The following is a 21,490-nucleotide window of genomic DNA, read 5'->3' as shown; positions in this document are numbered from 1 at the left end:
CAGTTGATGAAGGGTTGCATAAAATTGATCCACTATTTCCTTGAGACGATCCTTTGATTCTTGTTGCGCTCGGCTATCATAAGTAGGATCATAGTGCTCTTGGATTGATGGATATGGACGTGGTGTATATGGAGGTGGTGGTTCTTGGGAGTAATTGGGTTGGAATTGGGGTGGCTCTATGTATGGTTCATACGGTTCATAGGGTGGTTAGTATGGTGGATATGGGTTAGGGTCATATGGAGGTGAATGGTGTAAAGGGGCTTATGAGTTTGGTGGTTCAAATGTATGTTGGGAAGGTGGTTCATAAGCATATGGTGGGGCTTGTTGGTAACTACAAGGGGGTCCACCATATTCATCATCTTGGTACGCTCCCTGGAATGGCTCTTGACCATAGTAATTTGGTGGAGGTGGTTTGTCACGAAAGGGTCCACCATAACTATTGTCTTGGTATGCATCACATAATGGTTGTTGGTTATAGCGTATTGGAGGGGGTTGTTGCCAAGAGGGTTAATCAAATCCTTGTGGCTCCTTGGTGCACGAAATTGTGATCGTTCATTCCTTGGTAACGGTGCTAAAAACTTAATACGCACATTCATAATTTTAGTTCTTTTTTCACAATTTCGATACAACTAACCAGCAAGTGCACTGGATCGTCCAAGTAATAAACCTTACGTGAGTAAGGGTCGATCCCACGGAGATTGTCGGCTTGAAGCAAGCTATGGTCACCTTGTAAATCTCAGTCAGGCGGATTCAAATGGTTATGGTGAATTGATAATAAAAACATAAATAAAATATAAACTGGGATAGAGATACTTATGTAATTCATTGGTGAGAATTTCAGATAAGCGTATAGAGATGCTTTCGTTCCTCTGAACCTCTGCTTTCCTGCTGTCTTCATCCAATCATTCCTACTCCCTTCCATGGCAAGCTTTATGTAGGGCATCCCGTTGTCAATGGCTACATCCCATCCTCTCTGTGAAAATGGTCCAATGCGCTGTCACTGCATGGCTAATCATCTGTCAGTTCTCGATCATACTGGAATAGGATTTACTATCCTTTTGCGTCTGTCACTACGCCCAGCACTCGCGAGTTTGAAGCTCGTCACAGCCATCCCTTCCCATATCCTACTGGAAATACCACAGACAAGGTTTAGACTTTCCAGATCTCAAGAATAGCCGTCCATGGGTTCTAAATTATACCACGAAGATTCTAATATCTCGGACTCGGTCCTCTGTATTAGGTATCTAAGAGATACTCATTCTAGCTTGTTTGCATGTAGAACGGAAGTGTTTGTCAGGCACATGTTCATAGGTGAGAATGATGATGAGCGTCACATAATCATCACATTCATCATGTTCTTGGGTGCGAATGGATATCTTAGAGAAGGAATAAGCTTGAATTGAATAGAAAAACAGTAGTACTTTGTATTAATTCATGAGGAACAGCAGAGCTCCACACCTTAATCTATGGAGTGTAGAAACTCTACCGTTGAAAATACATAAGTGATAAGGTCCAGGCATGGCCAAATGGCCAGCCCCCAAAATGTGATCAAAGGATCAAAAGATGTAAATACAATAGTAAAAAGTCCTATTTATACTAAACTAGTTACTAGGGTTTACAGAAATGAGTAAGTGATGCAGAAATCCACTTCTGGGACCCACTTGGTGTGTGCTTGGGCTGAGCATTGAGCTTTACACGTGTAGAGGCTTCTCTTGGAGTTGAACGCCAGTTTGTAACCTGTTTCTGGCGTTTAACTCCACTTTGCAACCTGTTTCTGATGTTTAACTCCAGAATGCAGCATAGAGCTGGCGTCGAATGCCAGCTTAAGTCATCTAAACTCGGTAAAAGTATGGACTATTATATATTTCTGGAAATCCCTGGATGTCTACTTTCCAATGCAATTGAAAGCGCGCCATTTAGAGTTTTGTAGCTCCAGAAAATCCACTTTGAGTGCAGAGAGGTCAGAATCCAACAGCATCTGCAGTCCTTTTTCAGCCTGAATCAGATTTTTGCTCAGGTCCCTCAATTTCAGCCAGAAATTACCTGAAATCATAGAAAAACACACAAACTTATAGTAAAGTCCAAAAATGTGATTTTTATTTAAAAACTAATAAAAATATACTAAAAACTAACTAAATCATACTAAAACTATGTAAAAACAATGCCAAAAAGCGTATAAATTATCCGCTCATCACAACACCAAACTTAAATTGTTGCTTGTCCCCAAGCAACTGAAAATCAAATAGGATAAAAAGAAGAGAATATACTATAAATTCCAAATATCAATGAAACTTAGCTCCAATCAGATGAGCGGGACTTGCAGCTTTTTGCCTCTTGAATAGTTTTGGCATCTCACTTTATCCATTGAAGTTCAGAATGATTGGCATCTATAGGAACTCAGAGTTCAGATAGTGTTATTGATTCTCCTAGTTCAGTATGTTGATTCTTGAACACAGCTACTTTATGAGTCTTGGCCATGGCCCTAAGCACTTTGTTTTTCAGTATTACCACCGGATACATAAAGGCCACAAGAACATAATTGGGTGAACCTTTTCAGATTGTGACTCAGGTTTGCTAAAGTCTCCAATTAGAGGTGTCCAAGGTTCTTAAGCACACTCTTCTTTTTGCTTTGGACCTTGACTTTAACCGCTCAGTCTCAAGTTTTCACTTGACACCTTCACGCCACAAGCACATGGTTAGGGACAGCTTGGTTTAGCCGCTTAGGCCAAGATTTTATTCATTTAGGCCCTCCTATCCACTAATGCTCAAAGCCTTGGATCCTTTTTATTTACCCTTGCCTTTTGGTTTTAAGGGCTATTGGCTTTTTGCTCTTACCTTTTGGTTTAAAGAGCTTTTGGCTTTTTCTGCTTGCTTTTTCTTTTCTTTCTCTTTTTTTTTCCGCTTTTTTTTTTTCTTTTTTTTCTGCAAGATTTTTTATTCACTGCTTTTTCTTGCTTCAAGAATCATTTTTATGATTTTTCAGATTATCAAATAACATTTCTCCTTTTTCCTTATTCTTCAAGAGCCAACATATTTAACATTCATAAACAACAACTTTCAAAAGACATATGCACTGTTCAAGCATTCATTCAGAAAACAAAAAGTATTGTCACCACATCAAAATAATTAAACCAGTTTCAAGGATGAATTCGAAATCATGTACTTCTTGTTCTTTTGTAATTAAAACATTTTTCATTTAAGAGAGGTGATGGATTCATATTCATAACTTTAAGGCATAGACACTTAGACACTAGTGATCATATAGTAAAGACACAAACATAAATAAAACATAAAGCTCAAAAATCGAAAAACAGTAAAATAAATAGACAAGAAGATTAAGGAATGAGTCCACCTTAGTGAGGGTGACGTCTTCCTCTTCTTGAAGAACCAATGGTGCTTTTGAGCTCCTCTATGTCTCTTCCTTGCCTTTGTTACTTCTCCCTCATAGCTCTTTGATCTTCTCTAATCTCATGAAGGATGATGGAGTGCTCTTGATGCTCCACCCTTAGTTGTCCCATGTTGGAACTTAATTCTCCTAGGGAGGTTGCTCCCAATAATTCTGTGGAGGAAAGTGCATCCCTTGAGGAATCTCAGAGATTTCATGGTGAGGAATTTCCTCATGCTCTTGTTGAGGTCCATGATCTCTTGTTTGCTCCATACTTTTCTTAGTGATGGGCTTGTCCTCTTCAATGAGAATGTCTCTGGCCTTAGATGCCCTAGATGGTTATGGAAAAACAAAAAGCAATACTTTTACCACACCAAACTTAGAAGGTTTGCTCATCCCCGAGCAAAAGAAGAAAGAAGTGAGTAGAAGAAGAAGAAAATGGAGGAGATAGAGGTGTGTGAATGGTTCGGTCAAGGGGGTTTAGGTGGTTATCATGTGTGAAAAGGAAGGAGTGATGGTTTGAATTTAAGTGGGTGGGTGTATGTGGGTTGTATGATGGTTTTGGAGGAGTAATAGAGGTGATTGGTGGAGCGTATTTGTGGAAGAGAGTTATGTAAAGGTGTGAAGAGGAGAGAAGAAGATGTGGGGATCCTATGGGGTCCACAGATCAAGTGGGATCAAGGACTTAACATCCCTGCTCCAATTAGGTGTGTAAAACGCCCTTGCTGTGCAATCCTGGCGTTTAACGCCAGGTAGATGCTTGTTTCTGGCGTTAAACACCAGACAGAAGCTTGTTTCTGGCGTTTAAACGCCAGACTGCTCTACTCCAGGGTGTGCTATTTTCAATGCTGTTTTTCATTCTGTTTTTGATTTTTCAGTAGTTTTTGTGACTTCACATGATCATAAACCTAAAAAAAACATAAAATAACAATAGAAAATAAATAAATATAATTAGATAACATTGGGTTGCCTCCCAATAAGCGCTTCTTTAATGTCAATAGCTTGACAGTGAGCTCTCATGGAGCCTCACAGATAATCAGAGCAAGGTTGGAACCTCCCAACACCAAACTTAGAGTTTGAATGTGGGGGTTCAACACCAAACTTAGAGTTTGGTTGTGGCCTCCCAACACCAAACTTGGAGTTTGACTGTGGGGACTTTAGTTGACTCTACAGTGAGAGAAGCTTTTCATGCTTCCTCTCCATGGTTACAAAAGGAGATCTTTGAGTCTTAAACACAAGGTTGTCCTCATTCAGTTGAAGGACTAACTCTCTTCTGTCCACATCAATCACAGCTCTTGCTGTGGCTAGGAAGGGTCTTCCAAGGATGATGGATTCATCCTCTTCCTTCCCAGTGTCTAGGATTATGAAATCAGCAGGGATGTAAAGGTCTTCAACCTTTACTAACACGTCCTCTACTTGTCCATAAGCCTGTTTTCTTGAGTTGTCTGCCATCTCTAATGAGATTCTGGCAGCTTGCACCTCAAAGATTCCCAGTTTCTCCATTACAGAGAGTGGCATGAGGTTTATCATTGACCCAAGGTCACATAGAGCCTTCTCAAAGGTCATGGTGCCTATGGTACATGGTATTAAGAACTTTCTAGTATCCTGTTTCTTCTAAGGCAATTTCAGTTGATCCAGATCTCTCAGTTCATTGGTGAGCAAGAGGGTTTATCTTCCCAAGTCTCATTACCAAATAATTTGGCATTCAACTTCATGATTGCACCAAGGTATTTGGCAACTTGTTCTTCAGTAATGTCTTCATTCTCTTCAGAAGAAGAATACTCATCAGTGCTCATGAATGGCATAAGGAGGTTCAATGGAATCTCTATGGTCTCTAGATGAGCCTCAGATTCCTTTGGTTCCTCAGAGGGAAACTCCTTATTGATCACTGGACGTCCCAAGAGGTCTTCTTCACTAGGATTCACGTCCTCCTCCTCCCTTGTAGGTTCGGCCATGATGATTAAATCAATGGCTTTGCACTCTCTCTTTGGATTTTCTTCTGTATTGCTTGGGAGAGTACTAGGAGGAGTTTTAGTGACTCTTTTACTCAGCTGGCCCACTTGTGCCTCCAAATTCCTAATGGAGGACCTTGTTTCATTTATGAAAATTAAAGTGGCCTTAGATAGATCAGAGACTATATTTGCTAAGCTAGATGGATTCTGCTCAGAATTCTCTGTCTGTTGTTGAGTGGATGATGGAAAAGGCTTGCTATTGCTAAACCTGTTTCTTCCACCATTATTAAAGCCTTGTTGAGACTTTTGTTGATCCTTCCATGAGAAATTTGGATGATTTCTCCATGAGGGATTATAGGTGTTTCCATAGGGTTCACTCATGTAATTTACCTCTGCTATTGCAGGGTTCTCAGGATCATAAGCTTCTTCTTCAGAAGATGCCTCTTTAGTACTGTTGGATGATTCCTTCAATCCATTCAGACTCTGAGAGATCATATTGACTCGCTGAGTCAATATTTTATTCTGAGCCAATATGGCATTCAGAGTATCAATTTCAAGAACTCCCTTCCTCATAGGCGTCCCATTATTCACAGGATTCCTTTCAGAAGTGTACATGAACTGGTTATTTGCAACCATGTCAATGAGTTCTTGAGCTTCTGCAGGCATTTTCTTTAGGTGAATGGATCCACCTGCAGAATGGTCCAGTGACATCTTTGATAGCTCAGACAGACCATCATAGAATATATCCAGGATGGTCCATTCTGAAAGCATGTCAGAAGGACACTTTTTGGTCAGTTCCTTGTATCTCTCCCAAGCTTCATAGAGGGATTCACCTTCTTTCTGTTTGAAGGTTTGAACATCCACTCTAAGCTTATTAAGCTTTTGAGGAGGAAAGAACTTGGCTAAGAAAGTCGTGACCAGCTTATCCCAAGAGTTCAGGCTATCCTTAGGTTGAGAGTCCAACCATATTCTAGCTCTGTCTCTTACAGCAAATGGGAAAAGCATAAGCCTATAGATCTCGGGATCAACCCCATTGGTCTTAACAGTATCACAGATCTACAAGAATTCAGTTAAGAACTGAAAAGGATCTTCAGATGGAAGTCCATGAAACTTGCAGTTCTGTTGCATAAGAGAAACTAATTGAGGTTTAAGCTCAAAGTTGTTTGCTCTAATGGCAGGGATTGAGATGCTTCTTCCATGTAAATTGGAATTTGGTGCAGTAAAGTCACCAAGCATCTTACTTGCATTGTTATTATTTTCGGCCATGTCTCCTTCTTTTTCGAAAATTTCTGTCAGATTTTCTCCAGAGAGTTGTGCTTTAGCTTCCCTTAGCTTCCTCTTCAGAGTTCTTTCAGGTTCAGGATCAGCTTCAACAGGAATGTTCTTATCCTTGTTCCTGCTCATATGAAAAAGAGGAGAACACAAAAAGAAAATATGGAATCCTCTATGTCACAGTATAGAGATTCCTTATGCAAGTATAAGAAGAGAAGAATGTAAGAAGGAGAAGAGGAAAAATTCGAACACAGAGAGGGGGATGGGGTTCGAATTTTTGGGTGGAGGAGAAGTGTTAGTAGATGAATAAATAAATAGAAGGAGGTGAGGAAGAGAAGAATTCGAAAATTTAAATAAAATAAAATAAAAATATTTTAAAATTAAAGTTAAAATTCGAAAATTAAAATTGAAATCAAATTAAATTGAAATCAAAACAATTAGTTAATTAAAAAGGAAATTTGAGAAAGAGGGAAGGGATTTTCGAAAATTAGAGAGGGAGTTAGTTAGGTAGTTTTGAAAAAAGAATCAAATAAAAAGTAAAGTGGTTAATTGAAAAAGATTTGAAAATCAAATTTGAAAATATAAGAAGTTAGATAAGATTTTGAAATTAATTTTGAAAAAGATGTGATTGAAATTTATTTTGAAAAAGATTTGAAAAAGGAATTTAAAAATATTTGATTTTGAAAATTAAAGTTGATTACTTGACTAACAAGAAACTAAAAGATAGGATTTTAAAATTTAAAGATTGAACCTTTCTTAATAGGCAAGTAACAAACTTTAAAATTTTTGAATCAATCACATTAATTGTTAGTAAAGATTTTGAAATTATGAAACAAAATAAGAAAAAGATTTTTGAAAATCATTTTGGAATTTTCGAAAATTATGAAAGAAAATTGAAAAAGATTTGATTTTTTTGAAAAAGATTTGAAAAAGATAGAGTTTTTAAAATGAAAATTTGATTTGACTCATAAGAAACAACAAGATTTTAAAAATTTTTTAAAAAATTCAACTCAAATTTTCGAATTTGATGAGAAGAAAAAGAGAAATATATTTTTTTTTATTTTTGAATTTTTAATGATAAAAGAGAAAAACATCAAAAAGACTCAATGCATGAAAATTTTGGATCAAAACATGTGATGTATGCAAGAACACTATGAATGTCAAGATGAACACCAAGAACACTTTGAATGTCAAGATGAACACCAAGAACTTATTTTAAAAAATTTTCAAGAAAAGAAAAACATGTAAGACACCAAACTTAGAGATTTTTCATGTTTAGACACTATGAATGCAAAAATGCATATGAAAAATAACAAAAGACACAAAACAAGAGAATATGAAGATCAAACAAGAAGACTTGTCAAGAACAACTTGAAGATCATGAAGAATACATGCATGAGTTTTCGAAAAATGCACAAATTTTAAAAACATGCAATTGACACCAAACTTAAAATTTGACTCAAGACTCAAACAAGAAACACAAAATTATTTTTAGTTTTATGATTTTATTAAATTTTTTTTTGGTATTTTTCGAAAATTATTTTGGGAAAAACGAAAAAGAAGAAAAAATTTTTTGTATTTTTTTTTTTATTTTTCGAAAATTCTTTTGAAAAGGAAAATAAGGATTTCAAAATTTCTATTGAGAATTCCAGGAATCATGCAATGCTAGTCTAAAGCTTCAGTCTAAAGAGATTAGACAAGGCAGAACATGCTTCAGCAGGACATTACATACAGCAACCAAATTGATGGGAATCAACTAGCTCCTGTGATGATAAAAGCATCATCTGAAATACTAGAATTCATTCTTAAAATTTTAAAGAAAAATATTTTTTTTTGAAAATATTTATTTTTATTTTTTCGAAAATAAGAATAATAAAAACAAAAAGCTTAAAATTAAAATAAAATTACCTAATCTGAGCAACAAGATGAACCGTCAGTTGTCCAAACTCGAACAATCCCCGGCAACGGCGCCAAAAACTTGGTGCACGAAACTGTGATCGTTCATTCCTTGGTAACGGCGCTAAAAACTTAATACGCACGTTCATAATTTTAGTTCTTTTTTCACAATTTCGATACAACTAACCAGCAAGTGCACTGGATCGTCCAAGTAATAAACCTTACGTGAGTAAGGGTCGATCCCACGGAGATTGTCGGCTTGAAGCAAGCTATGGTCACCTTGTAAATCTCAGTCAGGCGGATTCAAATGGTTATGGTGAATTGATAATAAAAACATAAATAAAATATAAACTGGGATAGAGATACTTATGTAATTCATTGGTGAGAATTTCAGATAAGCGTATAGAGATGCTTTCGTTCCTCTGAACCTCTGCTTTCCTGCTGTCTTCATCCAATCATTCCTACTCCCTTCCATGGCAAGCTTTATGTAGGGCATCCCGTTGTCAATGGCTACATCCCATCCTCTCTGTGAAAATGGTCCAATGCGCTGTCACTGCATGGCTAATCATCTGTCAGTTCTCGATCATACTGGAATAGGATTTACTATCCTTTTACGTCTGTCACTACGCCCAGCACTCGCAAGTTTGAAGCTCGTCACAGCCATCCCTTCCCAGATCCTACTCGGAATACCACAGACAAGGTTTAGACTTTTCAGATCTCAAGAATGGCCGTCCATGGGTTCTAACTTATACCACGAAGATTCTAATATCTCGGACTCGGTCCTCTGTATTAGGTATCTAAGAGATACTCATTCTAGCTTGTTTGCATGTAGAACGGAAGTGTTTGTCAGGCACGCGTTCATAGGTGAGAATGATGATGAGCATCACATAATCATCACATTCATCATGTTCTTGGGTGCAAATGGATATCTTAGAGAAGGAATAAGCTTGAATTGAATAGAAAAACAGTAATACTTTGTATTAATTCATGAGGAACAGCAGAGCTCCACACCTTAATCTATGGAGTGTAGAAACTCTACCGTTGAAAATACATAAGTGATAAGGTCCAGGCATGGCCGAATGGCCAGCCCCCAAAATGTGATCAAAGGATCAAAAGATGTAAATACAATAGTAAAAAGTCCTATTTATACTAAACTAGTTACTAGGGTTTACAGAAATGAGTAAATGATGCAGAAATCCACTTCTGGGGCCCACTTGGTGTGTGCTTGGGCTGAGCATTGAGCTTTACACGTGTAGAGGCTTCTCTTGGAGTTGAACGCCAGTTTGTAACCTATTTCTGGTGTTTAACTCCACTTTGCAACCTGTTTCTGGCGTTTAACTCCAGAATGTAGCATGGAGCTGGCGTTGAACGCCAGTTTACGTCATCTAAACTCGGGCAAAATATGGACTATTATATATTGCTGGAAAGCCCTGGATGTTTACTTTCCAACGTAATTGAGAGCGCGCCATTTGGAGTTCTGTAGCTCCAGAAAATCCACTTTGAGTGCAGAGATGTCAGAATCCAACAGCATCTGCAGTCCTTTTTCAGCCTGAATCAGATTTTTGCTCAGGTCCCTCAATTTCAGCTAGAAATTACTTGAAATCACAGAAAAACACACAAACTCATAGTAAAGTCCAAAAATGTAATTTTTATTTAAAAACTAATAAAAATATACTAAAAACTAACTAAATCATACTAAAACTCTGTAAAAACAATGCCAAAAAGCGTATAAATTTTCCGCTCATCACTCCTCCCATCTTTAATTCTTCCAACCTTGATACTTATTCTCATTATAGCTTCCATTCCTTACAACAACATTGGAACCAAACTTAAAGCCAGAAGGGTGAGAATTCATAGTAGCTAATAAAAATTAAAAACAAAAACAAAAACAAATAAACAAGCAAAAGTAAATATTTACAATAACCAATAATAAGGCACACGTTTGCAATTCCCCGGCAACGACGCCATTTTGACGAACCGGATTTTCTGTCAGTAAAGAATTTTACAAATATGTTCTCGTTGTAAGTATAGTTTCTAAACCAACAAAGAATCCTTTCGTACAAAAACTTGTTTGTCACTTAAGCAAACCCAATAAAAATAATAACCGAAGTATTGAAACCTCGGGTCGTCTCTCAAGGAATTGCAGGGAAGTATGATTTATTATTGGTTATGGAAAAGTATCTTTTTGGGTTTTTAAAATAAGGAACAAGGAAATAAATTGGCAAGAAAGTAAATTAATAATCATGGAAACCCTTGCAAGGTATAAGAACTGGAAATCCCATCCTAGTCATCCTTATCAATTGTGATGAGAATTGTTTATTGCTCCCACTTAGTTAACCCTTACTAAATAAAGGAAAGTCAAGTGGACCAATCAATGGGATTCCTCAAGTCCTAGTTAACCCCTATGGAAAGACTAGCTTTAGAGGGATCCAAATCAACCAGCGAATTCCAATTATCAATCAACAAGGAGTTTGATAACTCAAGTGTCACCAATTACTCAACCAAAGCCAAAAGGAGAGAAATCTAAATTAAATTAAAAGCATCAATAACATAAATAGAAGAAACAATCATAAATCTGAAATACCTCAAATTGCATTAAATATAAAATCAAATCTAACATTGGAAGGTTCGTAAATCAAATTAAATAAGAAAGGAATCAACAAGAAAAATAGAATAAACTAGTAAGCTAGAACAAATAAAGTAGAAGAGAAATTAAATTAAAGGAACATTGAACCTGGAATTGGGATGAAGTAATCCTAAAACTAAGAGAAATCCTAATCCTAAAACCTAAGAGAGAGAGAGGAGATAACCTCTCTCTCTAAGAACTACATCTAAAATCTAAATTGTGAATAATTGATGAATGATTGGAATGAATGAGTGATCCCCTCATTCTGCAGCCTCTATTTTGTGTTTTCAGGCTTGGATTTGGGCGGAGAAGGAGCACAAAAATTGTTGGGAGAAATTCTGCAACTTTCTGCACGTGGCGTCTGTCACGCGTACGTGTCAGTCACGCGTGCGCATCATTTGGCAATTTTTCTTGTCACGCGTATGCGTCAATCACGTGTACGCGTCGCTCGTGTTCTGCGCTAGGCACGTGTCCGCGTCGTCCATGCGTGCGCGTCACTGCCCGTTTCTCAAATACTTCATTTCCTCGCGTTCTTTCCACTTTTGCATGTTTTCTCTCTGTTCTCTAAGCCATTCCTGCCCTATAAAGCCTGAAAATAATTAACACACAGATCACGGCATTGAATGGTAATAAAGGATAATTAAAATTCGCAGTTTCAAGGTCTAGGAAACATGTTTTCACATATATCATAGAATAAGGAAGGAATTGTAAAACCATGCAAATTATATGAATAAGTGAGCAAAGACTTGATAAAAACCACTTAATTGAGCACAAGATAAATTATAAAATAGTGGTTTATCACTTCTGCTATTCGATCTAGAGAAAAGATTATTTTAAATGTCACATCTAGAGAATTGCGTCTTTACTCCTACCTAGTAGCAGAACAGCTCATTCTAGGTTTTCAATACCCATTATAATTACTGATGAATCTACTTGCAACATCAAGCATGGTAGTTTGAAGGTTGAGCTGCTCATCCAAAGTAGTTTAATAATTTAGGATGAAACTCCAATGCTCAATAAAATGTGCTTTAAAGCACTTGATCGGACGCTCAGGGATTTTATGTTAGTTATTGATCAACATAAAACACATCAACCATTTGGTGGTAAGGTTGTGGTTCAAGGAGGTGATTTCAGACAGATATTTTTGGTAATTCCTAAAGAAAGTAAACACGATATATTGTCATCAGCTATTAACTCATCCCATCTGTGGTCGTTCTGTAAGATTCTAAAGTTCCATACGAACATGAGGCTTCTAATGTCTTCTTCGGATAAACATGATGGTGAAATGAAGAGATTTGCTAATTAGATACTTGATGTTGGAAATGAAAATATTAGTTCTGTTGTTGGTGATGAATCAGAAGTTAAAATTCCAGATGATCTGCTGATTACAACTACTGATGTCCCTCTCTCTCATTTGGTAGACTTTGCATATCCAAATTTGTTACAAAACATGTCAGATTACAAGTATTTTCAGAGTAAGACAATTCTTGCACCCACGCTTGAGAGTGTCGAGAAGGTAAACGACTTCGTCTTCACAATCTTTCTAGGAATGGAAAATCAGTATCTAAGTTCTGACACAACATGTCAAGCTTATGAGAATGAAGATGTACAACAAGAGTGGTTCACACCAGAGTTCCTAAATGACATCAAATGTTCGGGACTACCCAATGATGAGCGGATATTTTATACCCTTTTTAGTATCATTTTCTTAGTGTTATCAGTTACATTTTATCAAGTTTTTGTAGGTTTTAGTGCAAAATTCACCTTTTGGATGCTACTTTGAGTTTTTGTGTTTTTATTATGATTTCAGGTGATTTTTGGGTGAAAATGGCAAGTTTTGGCAAAGTCTGATTCAGAGGCAAAGAAAGAATAGCAGATGCTGTTAAATCCTGACCTCTATGCATTCCAACGAGCATATCTTGAGCTATAGGGGTTTAATTCATGCTCTCTCAACGGCGTTGAAAAGCTAACTTCCATAGCTTTCCAGCAATATATAATAGTTTATACTTTTCTTTGGAAAGGAATGCCCAAAATGGGCGTTGAACGCCCAATTTACCCCTTTCTGGCGTTCAACGCCACCAAGGGAGCAAAAGGCAGCGTGGAAACCCCCTAGTGGGCGTTCAACGCCCACTCATCCAAGTTGGACTCCAAGCTCAGCCCAAACACTCACCAAGTGGGCTCAGAAGTGGATTTTCGCACCTTTTACTTAGTTTATCTCATTTTTATAATTTTTAATTATTAGATTAGTATATATAGGAGGAGATCAGCCATGTTTAAGATCTTCAGCCTCTCAGAACTTATCACACATTATTTCTGTAAAATATGAGCAGCTAAACCTTCTGAGTTAAGGATAGGAGCTCTACTCATTCCTATGGATTAATATCATTACTTTTCTACTTTAATACATGTTTGATTCCATTCTATGATGTATTTTCGTTCTTCATCTTTATTAATCTAGGGTGGAACGAAAGTATGACCCCTTATTGTACATGAGCTCTTGCGAAGCCTTAGCCGGATAGTATTGAGCTACAACTTGAGAATACATCATAGGTTCCAAGAGAGTATCTAGGCTAATTATGATACGTGACATGAAATCTCGTTAGTCATGGGTAATTGAGGTCTTTGTGGCGTTAAGGCTAGAATACAGAGCATCATTCTCCGATCCGGAAGATCTGACATTGTCTATGGTGTTTTGAGTAGGATCACCAGAGACTGAATTACGTAAGCTTCACCCTCGTTCAGATTGGATGACCATTAGCACCAGCGTGTGATCTGGATCAGAGGAGATTAATGACCACTAGCCCCGACTTTAATCACTTACAACCTTGCCATTGAATGAATCACTCATTGTTAAAGTAGTTAGTAAGAAGTATTAATCTAGAAGAACAAGCATCTCCAAGGCCTTAACTGATTTTCCATCATTGTTTCTACACCAATTCAGTATTATTTTCTTTTTTGCTTCATTTTATGCGTCTACAACAACAATCACCTTTTCTATTTGCCTGACTAAGATCTGCAAGATAACCACATCTTGCTCAATTTAACAATTCTCGTGGGATCGACCTTTACTCACCTGAGGTATTACTTGGACGACCTAGTGCACTTGCCGGTTCAGTTGTGCGAGTTCAAATTTCACGCACCACCCAACCACAAGTTGACTTTAAAACCAAGAGTCGTTGTAATGCTACTGCGAAACATAGACCAGACTTCAGGTTTATGCAACGGGACAAGGTTAATAGTTAACGAACTTGGCAACAACGTAATATTGGAGCGACAGTAGTGACCGGTAGAAATATTGACGACAAAGTGTACATTCCAAGAATGAATTTGATGGGTACTTTTATCAGCGTTCGCAAAATTCATGGGTACAAATGATAGTTCATTCCTTTTTTAGGTGAATAATCTAATATGAAAAAATAAAATTGTAACTTAATTTTTTTTTATTGTATCAATAAATTGCTGCATACACAAAACAAAATTTAAATCTTTGATACTTGCTTAAACGGATGAGTGTGCTGACCACTCGACCAATTCAAATGGGTTAAATGTTAAATGTTTTCCTCAAGTACAAAAAAAAAATTAATTTTGATGCACTGTCAGTGTAAAGTAATTTTACACGTGCATCCAATTATATAACGCCACATAAGAAAAAATAACTACTTTTTACATTGATCGTGTGAATAGTCATCCAAAAGAATGAATATGATTGCACGACTGTATAAAACATTTTACACTGTCACTGCATGAAAATTAAACTAAAAAAATTATTAAATGTTTTCATTAAAAAATTAATTTTAAAATTTTTATATCACTAAAAATATTACCCCCTAAAATTGTAATGAATCCTAACTTGAGTTCAAGCGAGTAAACTGGTTAGTGTTAATTCAAATATAAAATAAAATTGAGAAAAAATATTGGTCAACTAATATTTTATACAGAAATGAATCACACAACTTATCAAGTAGTGTTTTTTATTTTTTTTCTATCTCCGAAATATCAGTCCTAAGAAGGACTTTTAAATAGCATATTTTGTTTTATTTAAAGCTCAATTTATTCTAAAGATATCTGTAGTGCAATATTCAGATTATACCAATGAATTCACCAAATTTCCTCAAATCTCAATTGCTACATTTCTTCCAAAATCCTGATTTATTTCTCGTCTCTCCATATTGCGTCTTTAATCCAGGGCAGATAATAATGTTATCAATACATCGGCTTTAAGGCAGGCATAAGTTTTGTATTAACTTTCCTTTAATAGGAAAAGAAAACAATCAAAAGACTGGAGAAGAGACACTTGCCAAGAGCCATTGGAAACAACGACAAAATTTTCTGTCATACTAAATATTGAAGAAGAAATCTTACAAGATAACAATTGGTATGACTTGATAGCTACTAATAGACTTAAAAAATATAAAGAGTGAAAATGAAGTTAGATAATAAATAGAAAATCTGTTATTATGTTGGAAACAGAATTTGTTAGAGTAGGTTAGTTCTCTCTTTTAATTAATGCAGTTTAGTGCACTATATAAACTTATAAAGTGTATCTGCACTGTAAAGTAAACCAATTTTCATTCACTCTCTGTTCATCAATTGATAGTCATTCAGTATATTCTTCATACTCATTTCATCATCACTATACTACATCTGCATAATGCTTCTACATTAGCTCAATCATATCAAGATTCTTTCATGGTATTTCCAGAGCTAAGTGTCACGATTCATGACTTCGATTGTTCCAATTTCATCATCTTCCTCTTCTAACACCTCAAAAACCTTTACTACTCATCTTCCTGATAAATTGAATGAGGACACATTCAGGACTTGGCAACAATTGGCTCTACATGTCATAAATGAGGATTAGCTTGAATATCATTTGATTCTAGAAAAAATTTCAGGGACAGAATCTGAAACATACAAGCAATGGAAGAATAAGGACCATTATTTTATGACTTGGTTACTTTCTTTGATTAATTCAAGCTTCATGAACCATATGCTAGACTGTGGTTTCCAAAATTCAAGATTATTTCTCTAAAATCTCCAAGATCAAAGTTCAACAATTGAAGGCACAACTCAAATTCATGAAGAAGAAAGGTACATCTGCTACAGAGTACTTGAACAAAATTATAAGGGTTGTAGATTCTTTAGCTGCAATAGGCTACATGATAGAGAGGAAAGCGACAGTTCGGAAATTTAGCAGAACAATTTCTTCGTCAATAGTATAGTCCAAACCGACAAGTAACCCTCCCAATCAAAGTTTAATTTCAAATAAAAATAACCAAGAGTAATTAAACCTCGGGTCGTTCTCCTTAGGAACTAGTGACCACAAGCGCACAATTTTGGTTGTGAAAAGCAAGGGGGTTTTCAATAGTTGAAGCAAGCAATTAAGAAATAAAAGAATACTCAAAATTGCAATTAATAAACTAATAAAGGAAAAAAAGAACTATCTGTGTAATATAGACAAATAATGCTTTAAAATGATAAAAAGTATGAGTTAAAACATAAATGAAACCTTGACTTGGGATGGGTTATGGAATTCCTTCCTTGTCATAACCACAACTATAATAATTATGATGGATTAATCTCACCTAGTCAACCCTTAACATCGAAAAGTAAGTCAAGTGAGCATAATTGTTATTAATCCACAAATCCTAACTAACTTACTAATTACCTTAGTAAAAAGCTAGCGTTAGTGGAAACAATAACAACTAACAACTCAAGAATTATCACTAAATGTCGGACATTATGATTCTAGTATTCCATATATTCATTTTTCCAAGTCAAGGAGTGAAATTCTACTCCATAATCAAATTGACATTTCATCAAACACATGATAGGCATATTCACAAAACATGGCAAAATTGTAAAAATACTCAACTATGAACAACCAAGGAATCAAATCAACAATAGCAGCTCAATAAACATATAATAACTAAAAATCATCAAATTCACTAACTAGAATTCAAAATTGCAAAACTATATATGTATTGGTAAAGTGGATTAAAATGTAAGAAAGTATAAAACAAGTAGTGCAATAAAAGAAAAAATTAAGAAATACTTACAATGAAAATAAGGAAGAATCCAAGATCAAAATTGGAAAATATAAACTTGTAGTATTTTCTCTAATTAAACCCTAAGGAAATTGAGAGAAAAACCTAAACTAAACTACCCCAAACTACCTAAAAATATGCCTAACTGTGTTGTATGGTGTATGGTATGAATGGGTGTTGCTAGCCTCTCCCTTATATGCTTTAGCACTTCAGAAATAGGCTTGGAAACCCCCAAAAATTTGCGAGTTACGTGACTTTTTAATGAAGTCACGTGCAGGAACTTGTGCATACGCACAGGTGTGTGCGTACGCACACATGTTGATTTCCTCTTGTGCGTACGCACAGAAGGTTGTGCGTACGCACACTTGGTTGTGTGCTTCTCCTTTGTTTTCTTCATGTTTTCTCTCAATTGTATGCTTCTCTTCCACTCTTATCAAGTCATTCCAACCTATTACACCTGAAATCATTCATCAAAAACCTCAAGGCATCGAATGAAATGAAAGTGGAATAAAATTGATTAAAATAAGTACAAAAATGCATGTTTTCACAATTGGACATAATTTAGAGAGAAAACACAAAAACATACTATTTAGGTGAATAAATATAGGTTTATATAATGAAATCCACTCAAATCAATCCAAAATTTATCATCAAATATGGACTCTTCATTACGCTTTGTCTTTAAAAGACCACATCACTGCCATAACTAATGGACTTTTTGAAGAATGTGCTATCTACATCTCTTCTGTCATGACCAAATCAGACACTATTACACTAATTGAGGCAGAAGCACTCTTGCTGGGTCATGAGGACATGTTTGAAAGATTTAGAAAACCAGATTTTGGATCTTTTCAAGCAAATTTCACTCAAGCTCCATCACAATTTGGTTGTGCACCATCAAAAACAAATTCTAATGGAAGAAGAGGTAGAGGGGGAAAGGTTCTATAAAAGTCGAAGATTTTACTAATATGGATTCAAGACCAGTTTGCCAACTCTGTGGAAGAACAGACCATATTGTTTTTAATTGCTTTCATAGATTTGATGATCAAAATTTCCAGCAACCTTCCACTAACATGCTTCAATCACAAACACAATGGCAATTTGGCTCTTCCACCACCTCCTTCCTATCACACACCTAGAGCTTATCTTGCCACTCCATCATCGTTTTCAGATCCTTCATGGCTCTCTGATACAGGTGCAAGCCACAATGTTACATCTGATCCAAGCAAGTTCATTGGTGCCTCTGAATACAACGGGTCTGAACAAATTATGCTAGGTAATGGTATAGGTACTTCTATACCACATTCTGGTTACTCTTATTTGGTGAATCTTGATATTCAACAAAAATTTCTTCTCAATCAGCTTTTACATTCTCCTGACATTACTCAAAATTTAATAAGTGTTCAAAAGTTTTGTGCTGACAATAACTGTTTCTCTGAATTCCATGCTAACATTTTCTTTGTCAAATTCCAGGCCACCAAGGAGATTCTTCTTTAAGGAACTCCTAAATAGAGTTGCTGTCACAAGATTACCTAAACAAAAAGATCAATTTGCTTTAAATTTCCTTCATGTACAACCTTAAGTTTTTACCGCTTCTCTTGATTCTTACACTTTATAGTACAACAGGCTTGGACATTGTGCACCCAGTTCATTCTGTATTGAAAATATGTTATCTCAATTTACCAGCTAATATCAATAAAGAAAGTGTTTGTGAATTCTATTGCATGGCTAAGATGCACCATTTGCCTTTTAATCTTGATTCATTTAAATTTCATGTTCCTCTTGACATGGTGTATTCTAATTTATGGGGACCAGCCTCCATTACATCATATAATGGATTTAACTATTATCTTTCTGTTGTAAATGCCTATACTCGTTATACATGCATTTATCTTTTGCACTCTAAATCTCAAATCTTTAGTGCCTTCTTACAGTTTAAAGCAATGATTGAAAAGCATACAGGTTTTAAGATCAAACCTTCCAAACTGATCATGGAAGGAAGTTTCTTTCAAAGCCCTTCACCCAATATCTTGCTGAGCATAGGATTACTCATAGATTTTCATATACACACACCAACAAAAGAGTTGTGTTGAAAGGAAACATCGCCATGTTACTGAAATTAGTCTTGCTATGTTAGCTAAGGCTTTTCTTCCCTTAGTTCATTGGGATGATGCCTTCCTCTCAAGCACCTTCATCATTAATCGTTTGCCTTCTATTATTACTCAAAATATCTCTCCATATGAAACACTGCATCACCACAAACCAGATTCCTCTTTTCTAAGAGTGTTTGATTGTGCTTGCTATCCATGTCTCAAGCCTTATTCTCAAAACAAGTTTGATTTTAAATCAGAATTATCAGTCTTTCTTGGATATGTACCAAACCACAAAGGCTACAAATGTCTCACTAAATCAGAAAAAATGATCATTACTCGTCATGTTAAATTTGATGAGACCGAATTCCCTTATTCCATTCTTTTTGTTAATGATCCTCCTAACACTCCTTCCTCACAAGTCACAATTCCCTTACACCACTTACATTTCCTTTTCTCAATACTATTCCACCCTGCAACGTTGAATTACCTCAAATCCCAACAACTACACCCTCTACACACGCCTCTACTGATCCTTCTACTCCCATCACCACAAATATATATCTTTCAATTAATATTAAATCTGTTCCTTCCACACACACTTCACCCAAAGTCTCATTCCTCTAAACACTGTTAATCCATCTCAGCCTCAGTCTACTTTGCATCCGGTTAGCATACCTATATATGGTTTTGAAATTCAATTTGGCACTGCTCCACCCACTCCTATTAATAAAAACAGCCACCTTATACAAACAAGAGCCAAAACTGGCATATCTAAGCCACGTGTTATTGCTGCTAATGCTGTACCTACCATTGATTTAACCCAGAATATCCCTGCAAATATCAACCAAGCCTTACAATCACCCCAATGGCATAGTGCTATGCAAGAAGAGTTGCGAGCTCTTCACAATAGTAATACATGGTCCATTGTTGCTGCTCCATCTAATGCTAAAGTACTTGGGTGCAGATGGATTTTTACCATCAAGAGACACCTTAATGGCGACATAGCTAAATATAGTTTAGTTGCTAAGGGCAATCATCAAGTGGAAAGAGTGAATTTTGACAAGGTTTTTGCACTTGTGATCAAGCCTTCCACAATTAGAATTGTTATAACTATTGCTTTGAAATTTGGTTGACAAATTCGTCAATTCGACTCTAATAATGCATTCTTGAATGTTGATCTTAATGAATTGATGTTTATGTAGCAGCCCCCAAGTTTTCAAATTTCAACAAAGTAATAATGATCAGGTTAGTTCTCTTTTTTAGTTAATGCAGCTAAATGCACTGTATAAAGTGTATCTGCATTGTAAAGTAACCCAATTTTCATTCACTCTCTATTCATCAATTGATAATCATTCACTAATACTCATTTCACCATCATTGTACTGCTTCTGCATTACCTCAATCATATCACGATTCTTTCAGCTACAATTGTTAATGCTCGCGATCCAATCAATCGAATATGATCTTTCAAAACTAAGCAGCAGACATACAATTAAAACCATTTTACAAAAGAAGATGCATACAGTAATACAAATCAAAGACATAATCATACAACTATGTCATACAAACCACATATACTTTCAACCCCCCTTCTTCTAAATAGACTTGAAGCTCAATCCTTCTCGTACGCCTCGAGGACAAAAATGACACTACACTGATTCAACTCTGATTACTTTTTCCTCCCCCTTTATCACAGGACTCCAGAAATAAATCAACCTAGAAATTTTCCACTCAACTTGCAAAATGCGTAATGTGATAATAGTCTTTAAATAACCTTGAAATAGGTTCTACTGCAACAAACGTCTATCAGATATAAGGATTTACCGATTTAGACATAATTGCAAAATTCAATATATCCTAAATAAAGTTTGAAATGATAATTCTTGATCACCACACAAGCTTCAGATTAGTTCCAAGTGTAATAATCTTTGGAAGATCAAACTGATGATCCTAAAATCTTTAAGAGGACCAAAGATGAGGGTACTCCAAGATCTCCTATTAGATGCAACAGCATTCAACATTATCACATATTCTCACACACACAAATACGAAGCCTTAACTCAAAGAACAACAACAGCAAGTGACTTCGAAAGAAAATGCAAAAACCGAACAATCACAAGCATACACAACATGTGAATATTATTATAGCAAACATAATAACAAAATAGCTCTTCTAATGCGTCTCCGAAAATATTCCAAATAAGAAAAGCTACATAATC

General features: G+C 36.0%; 1 non-coding gene across 1 annotated transcript; it reads left to right on the top strand.

Annotated features, from left to right (window-relative positions):
* Nucleotides 1–6,102: 6,102 nt before the first annotated feature.
* LOC112739148 (small nucleolar RNA R71) lies at nucleotides 6,103–6,210 on the top strand. Its single transcript, XR_003170087.1, has one exon. It is a non-coding gene; the product is annotated as a small nucleolar RNA R71 (small nucleolar RNA).
* Nucleotides 6,211–21,490: the final 15,280 nt, after the last annotated feature.

Source organism: Arachis hypogaea, chromosome 13, assembly GCF_003086295.3.
Source record: "Arachis hypogaea cultivar Tifrunner chromosome 13, arahy.Tifrunner.gnm2.J5K5, whole genome shotgun sequence".
NCBI lineage: Eukaryota > Viridiplantae > Streptophyta > Magnoliopsida > Fabales > Fabaceae > Arachis > Arachis hypogaea.
The sequence above is the reverse complement of the archived record's forward strand: the minus strand, read 5'-3'. Positions and strand labels throughout refer to the sequence as shown.